General features: G+C 38.3%; 1 pseudogene; it reads right to left on the bottom strand.

The window, feature by feature from the left end:
* The window catches only part of LOC123826935, a 44,681-nt pseudogene that overhangs the window by 28,098 nt on the left and 2,905 nt on the right, over positions 1-13,678 (bottom strand).

Below are 13,678 nucleotides of genomic sequence, written 5' to 3'. Positions count from 1 at the left end.
TGACTCATCATATTTGCAGAGTTCAACAACCACAAGTCGCTCGTAGGAAACCACAGTATGGTTTCCCTCGCTGTACTGGACACAGTATGGTTATGTAGACTATCTAGACCTGCACTGTAGTGGACAATGTGGGTCTAGGAAAAGAAGCAGAATTGGGCAGAAGCCTAGATCATTAATGCGTTTCTCTAACATTTAAGAAAATAATTTTTCTGTGCATGTTAGTGGATAAACGGGAGTTGCAAACTCTCAGGGTTCTCTTCTTCCTCTTCTCACAGCCTCTCAGACTTAGGAAAATGAGAGAATGTGGGGTGGCACCTCCCATATTTCAGTGCCCCAGAACCATCATCAGCTCCAAGGTAAGCAAAGACGATCCCTCCCATTCTCACATTAGTGTCACACCTTGCAGCTGATAAATGCTTTCACGTACAGTATCTCATTGAACCATTTTAACCAGACCATGCATAGTCCATGGAAGTATTACCATCCTCGTTTTATAAGTGAATGAACTCAGACTAGACTCAGGGAGAGTAAATGATTTGCCCAAAGTATCCAACGTTTTAAAACTTAATGTATTATGTATCCCACTAAAGCAGAGCTGCCTGGTGAAAGGAAATAAAGAATATGTTTGCAGAAGTATGGGTTTTTATCTTCTTTGGCAACAACCCAAGTCTCCTTTCCTCTCAAAAAAAAAAAAAAAAGCCAAAACTAGGTGAACTGGTGATCACTTTTTAAAAAGTAACAGACAAACAACCTCTTGGCTAATTGAGCTTTTCACTGGGCTTTGTGTTGTTGGTTTGTTGTGTATTATTTTTTTTTCCGGTTGGATACTGTGTATAGTTTAGCAACGTAGAACATCTCACTGTTGCAAGCAAGCATTTGCCGTGGCCCTTAATGTGTTGCGATCATTTCTGTCTGGGAAAACAAACAAAGGTGGGTCAGCAATGAGAGGCTGGCCGAGTCCCAGCGCCGGGGAGGATGTTGGCTTACCTACCAACAATGCCTCCCTTTCAAGCGCAGGCCAACTATTTTATGAGATCACGGTTCTCTGGAAGGGAACTGCTTTAGTCAGCAGGATATAACTCTACTACTACTGCCCTGTGGGAATGAGAGTCCTGCCATCATCTTCCGACGCATCCCTCTCCTGACACCGTGTGAAAAAGACAGGGACAGACTTTAAAGGCAGGGAGCTCACTCCCTAGGAAGCAGAATTGTCTTTTGAAAAATATTCCCTAAAATAAAGACATTTAATATGTTTATCACCCTGGACTTGAGAAACAGTGGGCTGGAGGGCCATATTAGCAGTGCTCCACTTGGACTGCTCCTGTCCTTTCTGTTCTGCCCAACTGTGTTCCTACTTTCATCCCTTGCATTTTCTACCCAAGAGTCACTTTGCTTGCTGGTTAAGACACCAATTATAGCCATTCAGTATTTGAATTTTGGGGGGGTCCTTTTTTATTTTATACTTATTTTCTTAGCTCCTGTCTACTTTTTCTCTCAGTTAACCTTTGATAAATCATAAGGAAATAAGTTTAGCTAGTTTTAGAGAGCAAGAGTCATTACAGAAATTGGGATGGTCTGGGAGCCTCTTTAAAAATCATTTAGACAGCCTTCGAAATTTGGACAAAATGGCACGATCCAGCCTGGAGTCAGCATGTCTAACTCATCTCATTCACAGTAAATCCTCTGGAGTTTTCTTTCAGCTGACACAGTGATGTCAAGAATGGTGACTCGTTAACAAAAGTGCTGAGTGGTGAGTTCAATGCCCTACTTATGGGTCACATACTGTGGTTTCCCTAGCAGTAGGCAAACGCTGGAAACGCCAGAGGAAGACACTATGGCCCACTACACTAGAGCCATTGTCTAGTTTGTCACTAAGTTCTAACTCTTCCTTCCTCTAGAGGAAATGGGGAGAACATAAATAATATAAAACTTGCAGAAAAATATTAACATATCCAGACACTTCTGTAGGGACCAGCATTTTTTAAGTGTGGATAAAAGGCACAAAGGAATTCATGATCCTCCATTGCTGCCTCCCCAATACCTCCCTCTCTAGAAATCCCACTCTCAACCTAGTAACCAGTGAAAATGGCAAATTACTTGACCTGCTGGGTTGACTCAAGTAGTTTATTAGCTATCCTACTTTAGAAATTTTTTAAAAATAAATTTTTAGTCTAATAATTTACTAGTAAATCAGGAAAGCAGCTGTGGTTCATTAGCAGTTTAAGGTTAACAATACTGAACACAGTCTGACTCAAAGGAACACGTATTGGAACAAGCACACATTTATTCCATCACCATCTGCACGAGTTTGTACTCATAAGAGAATAGATATCTAGGGCAGGTTACAGTCTTCTATCGAGTAAATTCCACCCGACACCAAAAGTACTTCAAAGAATCCAGATGCTGCTAAGATACTTCACTTGTAACATTCTCTCCTCCTCTCTGTGTCCTGCATTTAAGATTTAAGTGATTTTTTTTCTTTCTATGCTACCCATAACTTCTTTGTCAGTTGAAAGATGTGTTAACATTTAAAACCTCAAGTCCCATGGCTGGAGCACTGGCCCACCTGGCCGCAGTGCTCTGCCTTCCTCAGCCCCCATGTCCTCAACAGCATGGGTCCTGTCTTCCCAACACACATGCTAAAAGATGTCTTGAAGGTATCTTACTTATCTCACTTGAACTTAAACACAAGGGTATCTGCAAATATGGGCTTGGTTTGTAAGATACAAAAAAAAAAAAGGAGCAAGAAAAATGGTCCCATTGTCCACATAGCCTGTGCGCTGGCTTGGTTTCAGGTCATGCGTCTGAAACTGTTTGCATGCACGTTCCCAAGAGCTCTCGTCCAGCTCCTGCTGTTTCACTAGCTCACTTCTGGGACATTAAACACACACACACACACACACACACACACACACACACACACACACACTCCGGGAAAGTTCTCAATTCCGTGAAGTTGTGTAATGTGACTATGTTGGGACACTTGCTCAAACAGTGATATTCTTACCTGTAAATGCTGCTGGGGCTGGTGAGAAGACACCAGCCCAGGCTCCTTCCAGCTCTTTCATGCCAAAATATACAAGGAAAGACATATCTTCCTGAGGGAGACAGAGAGAAGTTGTTGCCTCATTTTAAAAGAAAAGGGTTTAAAGTTATGAACAAGAGCCAAGTAAGAACACGAATATTTTCCAAGGAACTGTAAAATACTAAAATATATGATGTTGCTGTAAATCTTTCTTTATTATCATCACCATAATATGTTTTAATTACATTTATTTTATACAAAAATAGAAAACATAAAGCACAGAAGTCATTAAGATCCTCCACATTTCTACCTTCTACACATGTAAATTACTTGTGTGTTTTTAGACACAGATGTACATTCTGATGCAGACATATGGAGAAATCCTTTTTAGCCAAATAATATCATAAAATTACAGTTTTCGTATAAATGTCTTCTTGTTTAACAAGAGATCATGAAAATCTCACCATGTCAATAAATAAATACAACATCATTGTTAACAGGTACATAGTATCCTTTAATGTGGTTATACCATAAGTTATTTAACCAAAACCCTATGGTTGATTTTCTTTCCAACTCTTATCGTTATAAACAATTATATAATAAACATTTTCCTACAGAACAGGTACGTTGAGACAAAGAAATATGGCCCAAATGAAAGAACATAGTAAAACTTCAGAAAAAGCATTAAGTGATGAGGAGATAGCCAACCTACCAAATGCACAGTTCAAAACAGTGGTGATCAGGATGCTCACAGAAATGATTGAGTACAGATGCAAAGTAAAGGAAGAAATGAAGGCTATACAAAGTGAAATAAATCAAAATGTATAGAGAACTAGCAGAGAAGGGAAGGAAACCATGACTCAAATCAGTGGTTTGTAACAATGATTTTCAATCAATGATTGAAAATAAACATTCAGTCAAAATAAAATGAAGAAACAAAATTCAAAAAGGAAAATGAGGAGGCTTAGGAACCTCTGGGACAACCTTAAACATTCCAACATCAGAATTATAGGGTTGCCAGGAGAAGAGGAAGAGCAAGAAATTAAAAATTTACATGAAAAATAATGAAGGAGAACTTCCCCAGTCTGGCAAAGGAACTAGAAATACAAGTCGAGGAAGTTGGATCCAAGAAGAAACACACCTGGACACACCATAATTAAGTTACTCAAGATTAAAGATAAGGAAAGAATCTTAAAAACAGCTAGAGAAAAAGAAAGTGTTACCTACAAAGGAGTTCCTGTAAGACTATCACCTGATTTCTCAAAAGTAACCTTACAAGCAAGAAAGGGCTGGAAAGAAGTATTCAAAGTCATGAAAGGCAACGACCTATATCCAAGATTACTCTATCCAGCAAAGTTATCATTTCGAATGGAAGGGTAAATAAAGAGCTTCCCAAATAAGGTAAAGTTAAAGGAGTCCATCACCATCAAGCCCTTATTATATGAAATCTTAAAGGGACTTATCTAAGAAAAAGAAGAAGACCAAAACTATGAACAGTAAAATGACAACAAACTCACAACTATCAATGATTGAATCTAAAAAAAACAAAAACAAAGTAAGCGAACAACTGGAACAGAAACAGACAGAATCATAGAAATCGAGATCAAATAGAGGGTTATCAGTGGGGAAGGGGAGAGGGAGAATGGGGGAAATGGTACAGGAAATAAGAAGCATAATTTGTAGGCACAAAATATACAGGGGGAGGCTAAGAATAGTATAGGAAATGGAGAAGCCAAAGAGTTGATATGTATATCACATGGACATGAATTAAGTGGGGGTGATGCTGGAGGGAGGGGGATGCAGGGCAGAGGGGGATAGAGGGGAGAAATAAAATAGGACAACTATAAGAGCATAATCAATGAAATACACTTTTAAAAAAAGAAAGGAACCAGGGACAAGCGGAGAGAAACTAAATTGTCCGGCATCAGGATGAGAGCAGGGAGGTGGGGAGGGCACACACAAATGACATTTTTCTACATACATTTTTGTGACTGTTTCTGATCGGCTTTAAGTAAACTCTCAGAACCGTGATTGATAGGTGAACAGTAATGTTTTTGTTGTTGTTGTTGTTGTTTATTTATATATTTATTTTAGTCTTTAAAACTCAAAAAACACGTAGAAAAATACAGGTAGTTCATATCGCACCAATGTGATTGATTTACTTTGATTATTGGTAAAGTTATATGCTTTCTTTATGCTTATTGACCATGTATATCTTTTATTTTTTTGAACTGCCTTTGCCCTTTTGCTTTTTGATTTGCCTCTTTCTAACTATATTATAAGACCACTGTTATTATAGAGATTATTAGAACTTCATCTAAGTGTTGCAAATATTTTCCCAAGATAACCCAGATTTCAGGTGTGCCTTAATTTGGTGGATGGTGGCATGGTGTCCACATAGCTGACTTTGTGTTTGTCCTATGCCTTCGACTACCACGATACATTAACTCAGCATGCTATTAATGCCCTTAAAAAATCTTCTCATGCAAAAGCCTTAGTAAACATAACTGGAGTTCTTGTGGAAAATATGAACAGGTTTTGCAAAACACAGACTCACAGGAAAATCCCTCTCAGACATGTCTGTTCTTATTCATTTCCTATATCTGGGGCTGAAATAGGGAGTGGTTTGCATAGTTCTTTTCTTCAACTTGCCTCCACAAACCTGTCTTGATGTTCTGCCAAACAAAGGGCCCTCCAGTTACCAAAGATTGCCCTCCTTAGAAGACAGCATAGTGATTATTCTAACTTGTTTTGAACGTGCCCTTTGGGGGAGCATGCCCAAAGCCAGCAGTTTACCAGAGTATTTCTTCTGATCTTTTTACTGTTAAGTCTCTTGAGAGTATTATTATTCTTCACCTAATTTCTGCACATTTCTTGTCAATTTTATTTCTGAGTATCTTTGTTTTTCCTTTAGCTGCTTTTGTAACTGGTAACTTTGCTCCACAATGTTATTTAACCAACTATTCTTTATATATAGGAAAATTATTTAATTGGGGATTCTTTAAAAGAAAAAACCACGATTAATACATTCTACACAGCTGTGAGTGAATAAATTCTTTTTTGTGTGTGGGTGAAATCAACCATCTTACTAATTTATCTTATTGTTTCTAATAATTCTTTTACTTCTTTATTTTTCTTAATACATTACCATCACCTATAAATAACAAAATTATCTCCTTCTTTCAAATACTTATTCCTCTTTTTACTTCCTCATGTCTAATTACCTTGGTCAGTACTTCTAAACTAGGAGTACTAGTAGCAATTATGAGGTTCTTTGCCTTCTATCATAAAAAGTTCTAAAGCTTCCATTAAAAATGATGCTGGCATTGGTATATTGTATACACATAGACACACATATAGAATTTTAATGTCAAAGAAGTTTACATCTTTTCTTATGCTACTGATGGTTTGGGTTCCTTACTGGTGTGTGTGTATATATATATATATATATAAACTTTAACGATTTAATGTTTCTTTCTCAGAAAAAACAGGAAGTTGAGGAAACATGCTACTTTTTACAGCCCACCTTAATTTGTGATTGCTCCGAACCCTACCTGGCACAGCTGTCAACCGTATTAGCTGCTTAACCAGAACCAAGGTGTTCACCATCAACAGGATGTTACACGGACAACACTAGAGCATTGAAGGCTTTTTTTCCTGAGAGAAGCATAAGGCAGAAGTTGCTGAGGCAGCCAGCTTTCCTAGCAGCCCCTCCTGTTCCACCGGGAGGATTTGCCTGAAGTATGTAGCTAGTCAGCACTTAGAAAAAGTGTCTCCTCCCCCTATAAAACCACCCATCCTTTCCCAAAGCTCTCTCTTGGACTCCCTAAGCCCTCACAGCCCCTGACCCAAAATATTCACTAAGAGCTCCATCATTTCAGCAGCCACACCTAGTAAATTAGGAGGCAGGTCTCCTAAATGCCACCAACTTACATATATATGCTGATGTCCACAACTGGTTATGTGGAGACAGGACCTCTAGTCATCTTAGCCAGATCTTAAGATTTATTAAAAACTACATAAAGTGCTTTTAGGTCCTTAGAGGTAGACTCGTGAGATACCTAAGTGGTTTATGATCAAGAAGGATAAATGCATAGGTAAAAGGACCTTTAGCCAAATGACCTTACGGCCCAGAGATGGGCAGGCAGGGATTCTTCCCTGTTACCTTCTCAGTCATTTTATTCATGCTGTATTTTTCTGCAGTCCACGGATTAAAGGCCACATTCTGAGGCTAACGCTTTCACGTGACCCTAGTTCTAACATATCTTTCTGCAGTTTAACCAGTGGCTTTTACAGCCAGTGCCAAGGGGTAGTATTTTTTCATGTTCCTCAGATGGTTTTACTATGCACTCCAAATTGAAAACAATGGACATATCCCCGCTCCTTCATTTCCCTGATGAGAAGTCACTCAGGTGAGTGGGTAGGGGACACACTGAGAATAACCAAGGTTCCCCAGCACACAATGTAGTTCTCTTTCTATTAAATCACACTTCATCGAAAACAAAGTATTTCGGTAAAATTGAGGAGACAGATTGTCAAATCCAATGAAAAGGTGCGATTCATTGCATAAGGAATGATCAGAAAATCAACAGATCTAGAAGAAGCTCCTCATTTAAATGACCCCCAAGTGTGAGATTCCCGGGACTGAAGTAAAGCAACCACAAACTGTGTGTGGCAGCACTTCAAAACAGGAGTAGTGGGAAGCGATGTAAATTAAAAACAAAAACAAAAACATCCAATTGCCAGGCAAAGGCAGGACCTGTGCAGAAAATAACTTTGCTGAATAAACAGAAATAAGAACGAGTTAAGGCAAGCTAAGACAAGGCTGCACAAACATAAGATTTATTTCTAAATCAGACAAAGCTGGGCTAAATAACCACTCTATCTGTAATTTTCTATGTGTATTTCCATCTTATGCTGGTAGTAAGCATGTATTTACAGCTTTCTGTAAATTTCATCCCTGAGAAAGAGAAATAGAAGAGGACACTCACGTGCACAGGAATTAAAAATAGAAATTAACATTGGTGCAAAATGTCAAATTTTTCTCAGATTTAATCTTGTACATTTAGAACCTTTAAAAAGTTGTTAGGAATGACAAAGAGGAAGGTCAATGGAAAAGGTTAATATTTATTAGCAGAAAAGCATGGGACAGAGGAAGAATCTGTTGTTTTGTTTTCCTACAACAGCTCCAGTCTCTTCATTCTCCCTCCAAGTCCATTCTATTTCCGGGTGGTCTTTAAGATTCAAGACTCAAAGAAATAATCTTAGCCAGGATAAATACTGCTTGCCTTATCATTTGACTTTTATTTTCATTTTCATATAGTAATCATTTTATACTATTTCTCAACTTCTTAAAATATATAGATTAACCTTTCAATATATAGTCATCCTATCCTAGTTTGGGAGTTTAATCATGTAAAAAGTAATACAATTTTCTGACTCCTAGGAATTGTTTGAATATTTGTCTTAACTTCCAGCTTTTATACACACACATACATGTAAAATTCCATTTCTCATTTCAAGTTGAATTTTGTCCCTAAGGAGACATGATAAAAGGCTCAAAGTACTGTTGCTATCAGAAAACTCATTAAAAATGTGGGTATAGTCCAGGGAGGATAATAAGAACAGAAATGCTGTGGGGTTCTTATCATGTGCTCTAAACTGGGGCTAACCTTTATTTAGGTATCACAAATACAGAAAAATAAAATATTCAATACTATAAAGTAAGGACAGTTAGCAAACAGATTGCTACTCATCACAGGTAAGCTGTAACCTTCATTTTCACCATGCTAAAGTACTTTCTCGTTCCTTCAAAGGCTGACAGGTCAGTTTACATTGTGAAGGCCCTTTCCACGTCTATCTCCTTGCAATTGCTCCTTCAGGAGACAAACACAAGTGGTCTGGAAAGGAAGAGCAAGTAAATCTTCAACCCATCTCCATTGTTTCTTTTTAGTAGTTTTGGTAGATATTGTGGCAATATGGATGAAGACCAACTAATGACTTGAGACTTAGAAATTATTGTTCATCTTAGATATTATTCATCTAGGTTCTAACCATGGAAAATTATGAGTTGGCTGAAATATTCAAATCACTATATTTTATGTTATTGAACCAGGTGTTTGACAAACTCAGATCTCCAAGCTACCATTGCATCCTAGATCCAATTGAACTGTCAGCCACATAGAAATTCCCCACCGAAATGTGGCTTCCCATAATATTAATGGTAAGGCAATGAGAAGATAAAAGTATGAAAGACTTTCCAACTCACTATCTACCATCCACTCTGTTTTCCATCAGATTGTTTTTAAAAACTAAAATGGCTCCAACTTTAAGGTAAATCCAATTCAGTGTTAGAGAAACTCAATCCCAATGTCACTCTACTTTTGCACCATAATCCACAACTCGTCCAGAGATCCCTAACAGAACCCATGAATGGATGTTGGATTTTTTACATGTATCTCCCACAAATCTTCCTTCCATCCTTCCCACAAGATTCAATGATATTCAATAATGAGTAGCAAATTTTCTTTGGCTTCCCCTTTTAGGCACTTGGTACTCATGGGACCCTTAGTAATTATTAAATTTCTCTCAGCCAATTTTAAATCTTTAAAATATGTGTATCTATCTCTGCCTTGTAACCACTAATTGTCCAAATTAGTGGTAAAGTAGAGAAAGAGCCCTGACATATTTGAAGCACTCAACATCAAATATTACTTATTATTTTTGCTGTTTTCCTCTATGTTCACTGTATTCAGTCTCTTGCACGAAGAAGTTCAAAGAGGAGACATAATGAAGAATTAAGCAATAAATAGAAGGCTGATAAGAGTAGTCCAAAAATAGGTGGGGAATAAGTTCAAAGTGGGGACATAATGAAGAATTAAGCAATAAATAGAAGGTTGGATAAGAGTAATCCAAAAATAGGTGTTTATTCCAGAACTTGCTTCCTAATAAAGCAGGGTCTCAAGCCATCTTCCCTGAACCTTGATTGAACTGCATTTCTAATTTGCAAAGGGGTGGTCTAAACGACTTCACTTCAGCTATAAAACATGTCATTTGAGGAAATTCATAACTCTAAAGAGAGCTCTTACTAAAGATGAACATAGCAAACATGTCCACACACTTCAGAGGTAGTAAGAACGGGTCTTCCTATGGGAAAGTAGGCGGTCTCTCGCAACTAGGGTGGCAACACCATGTGAAAGAAAAATTAGAGCCTTTTGTGATAATGGTGAATTTGTAAGAAAGTCCCAAAGTTCATTACTCCAAATCTTTGTTTAATGTCAAAAGCATCTGGGAGCTCCCGAAGGCTTTGAGAAAAGCAATGGTAACATAATCAAAAGGCTACTAGAAAATGAGCCTTATTTCTTGGAAGAAAACAGATGATGAAGGTGGTAGGTGATAAAATTTGGTCACTTGGTGTACTGCTAAAGGTGTTCATTGGTAGCTTAATATATTTCAAATTGTTGTAGAAAGAATATCTTCTAATAGGAGAAGAAAACCTGAGGGTTCATAGATAAGTCAACTAGAGAAATAGACTTTGAAGAGACGTAATACCAACTGAGTGCATTGTAATCATTTGTTCACACAAACACAGCACCTCCTCAATGTGTAATATTTTAGAGACAAAATATTTAAGGTTCACTTTATTTTAAGCATTTCAAACCCTGATCTCGTATTTGGGACTGTGTCACTGATTTGTCAGTGATCTTTGGCAAACCACATAACTTTTTTTATTCTAAACTTTCTGCGGATATTTCAAAACCAAGTTTTGAAATCAGCAGCATGCACAATCTATCTTTAAACTTGAAGTTTCTTACTGTGCTCTAGAATGGTCTCTCTTGATTCATTCTGATTCACGGTGCAATTCAATGTTGTCTCTTTAGAGCCTTGGGGGAACTGGAGACCTTTGGAGAATTCAGTGTTTCAGGTAGTTGTGTGAATACCTCTTTAAGAAAAACCAATTTTAAAAAGGCTTAAATCTATTTTATATAAACACACAAGTTGCACTCAATTCTTCCCTGCCTTCTTAAGCCAAGCGTGCTAAATATGATTTAAGGCTTCCGTAGATGACTTGGTAGCATGGTAAACATCTCTTATCTATGAGGGTGAGCTGTAATTCAAGGATGTGTGACACAATTTCCAAAGAAGTGAAGGCAATGAAAGCCTACACACATGTACAAAGTTCAGGAAGAAATCAGGAGTAAGAGATTGTTTGCTTTCTAAATAGTGATTTCACCCCTGAACTCTGATACACCATGCTGCATGCCCCACCGTAGAAAGAATGTGAGCAGAGAAGACCATTCTAGCAGAGCAGGGCAGCTAGGAGGGTAAAATGGTCTTAAAATAAGATCCAGTAGGGAAAATGACTGAAATAATTAAAGAGGCTTCACATACAAAAAGAAAACTTAAAGAACATAAATATTTAAATGTTGGTAGAGTTGTCTTGTGAAGGTGCCTTAGATACAAACCTGTAAATATGTAGAGCAGAAAAATAGGGCCAGTGGGTAAAATTACATAGGGAAGCAGATTTGGGTTCAATACAAACAGAACTCATCTTTGTAATTCACTTTGCTTCACAGTTTATGTACAAGACCCTCCTCGGTGTCACAGGCAATAAAAAGATGAGCAGAGCAAAGTACAGGCATCCCCAAATAGACATTCACCTAGAGCAGCAGGAATCCAGAGTGTGTGAGGGGGAGGGAAGGAGCTGGAACAGGAGACAGAACTAGACATTGGGGTACCTGGGAAGCTAAGTTGAGGACACTGGGTTGTTTTAAACAGGCAATTGGGAATGGTAAAGCATTTTTTAAAATTCTTTTAAACTCTGACTTTAATTAGAAAAATAATAATAATATAACAGGTTATCAAATTCAAAGATCAAAATTCATTATATACAAAGTGAAAGTTCCCCTCCAACCCCAATTCCTGGAGGTATCCACGAGCATTTTAGCTTTATCATAACATTTTTGTGGCTTAGGTTTCTTATCTATAATAGATAATAATGTGTGTCATATGTAGAGGTGTTATGAGGATTAAAAAAATAATTGCCAGCCACATGGGGGCAAGAATTGTGTCTAATTCAAGGTTTCTTAACTCTGCACTATTGATTTTTTAGGCTGAATAATTCTTTGCTATGGGAGCTGCACAAGACACTGTAGTAAGTGCAGCAGCATCCCTGGCACCTACCCCCAGATATCAGCAGCAGCCCCCCTAAAAACACATCCCAGTGACAACAGAAATGTTTCCATGCCTGGCCAAATGTCCTGTGGGGAGCAAAAGAGATGAGGCTGGGTGCAGTTTAAGTCTGAAAGCCACCTGCTGCAGAACTGTCTTTTGTTTCGGGTAGGTCAGGGTTTGTTATTGTTGTTTCCTATGCAGGCCTTCAACTGATTAGACAAGGCCCACCTGTATTGCAGAGCACAATCTGCTTTACTCAAAGTTCACTCACTTAAATTTCACTCTTTCTGAAACACCCTGACAGAAACATCCAGATGATCCTGCCAACCTGACTCATAAAATTAATCATGTACAGCCAATTCCTTGTCAATTGTATGGAATCGCATCACTGTCAGCACCTAAGCAGAGCCTGTCCGACTGCCTTAGAGGAAGACTACAGAGGTGCTGACTGGGAGACTGGGCTGGATGACCTCTATATTCGTTTGGGAACCTGAGTCTGACCTGTGGCACTGTCTCCCAGGAAGAGTGATGCATGCCTTTCTCCTTCCCCCTAATCACAGCTGTAGACTAGTGTATTCTTGTGGTTTATGTAGCGACTATTTAGAAGTCGTCTGTCTTCTCCAGGCTGTCTGGCAGTCAGCTGCCACTTGATGTTATTGCTGTGTCTGCCTCAAGCAGCTAATAATGGCTGTGAAAACCATTTCGTAATTGTAATGCCGAGGAAATGTATAGCTCTGGTCTCCTGTGGGCTAGATAAAGCCAGATAACCCAGCTTATCATAGTCATGTCTAAAATTAAAGTAAATAAATAATGAGTAAGAGCCTGAGTAGCTTTTTTCATGGTTGAAAAGTACCGAATGACTTAATTCATGAATCTTGTAGCCATCTACTTACATGCATAGAAACTTGGGGTTTGCTCTACCGTTCCATCTGTGTTCCAGAGACAGACGATGGCTGGAGATTGGGGGTTGGCATTGGTGCAGTGTTGTCCTGAGTTGCCCGTCATTCCTGCCCAAATTATCCCTGGGACAAGGAGCCAAATATATAAATAAATACCATAAGCATACAAATAATAATTCTCCAGTCTCAATTCTCTACTTGTAAATTGAAGAACTAACATAGTTTTTCTGCCTTGCTGCTTAGCCATGGCTTCCTTTACTTTCAAAATGAGATTCATGTTCACGAAATAAAGTTACAAATGCAGGCAAGGGAAGAAATCTGCTATTTACAAATGCACCATTCTTTATTGTTAGCTCCCACTTTTTAGAACATAGGTATTAAAATACATAATGATTAGGAGCTAAGCATATTCCATAATCTGTCGTCATTCTCTCACTTCAAGAGGCCCATGATTAACCTTCCCATTAATTCCATATCTTTTAGATCTTCCTAAATCAACACCTCCTCTAAATTACTACTCAAATTAACGCCTAGTTTTACATCTGCATTCTCTCTGCTCTGGTCTGAAAAGCCTAGGAGC

Source organism: Phyllostomus hastatus, unplaced genomic scaffold (assembly GCF_019186645.2).
Source record: "Phyllostomus hastatus isolate PE091 unplaced genomic scaffold, TTU_PhHast_1.1 phas_contig_86, whole genome shotgun sequence".
Taxonomy (NCBI): domain Eukaryota; kingdom Metazoa; phylum Chordata; class Mammalia; order Chiroptera; family Phyllostomidae; genus Phyllostomus; species Phyllostomus hastatus.
This window is presented reverse-complemented; position numbering and strand designations above follow the sequence as displayed.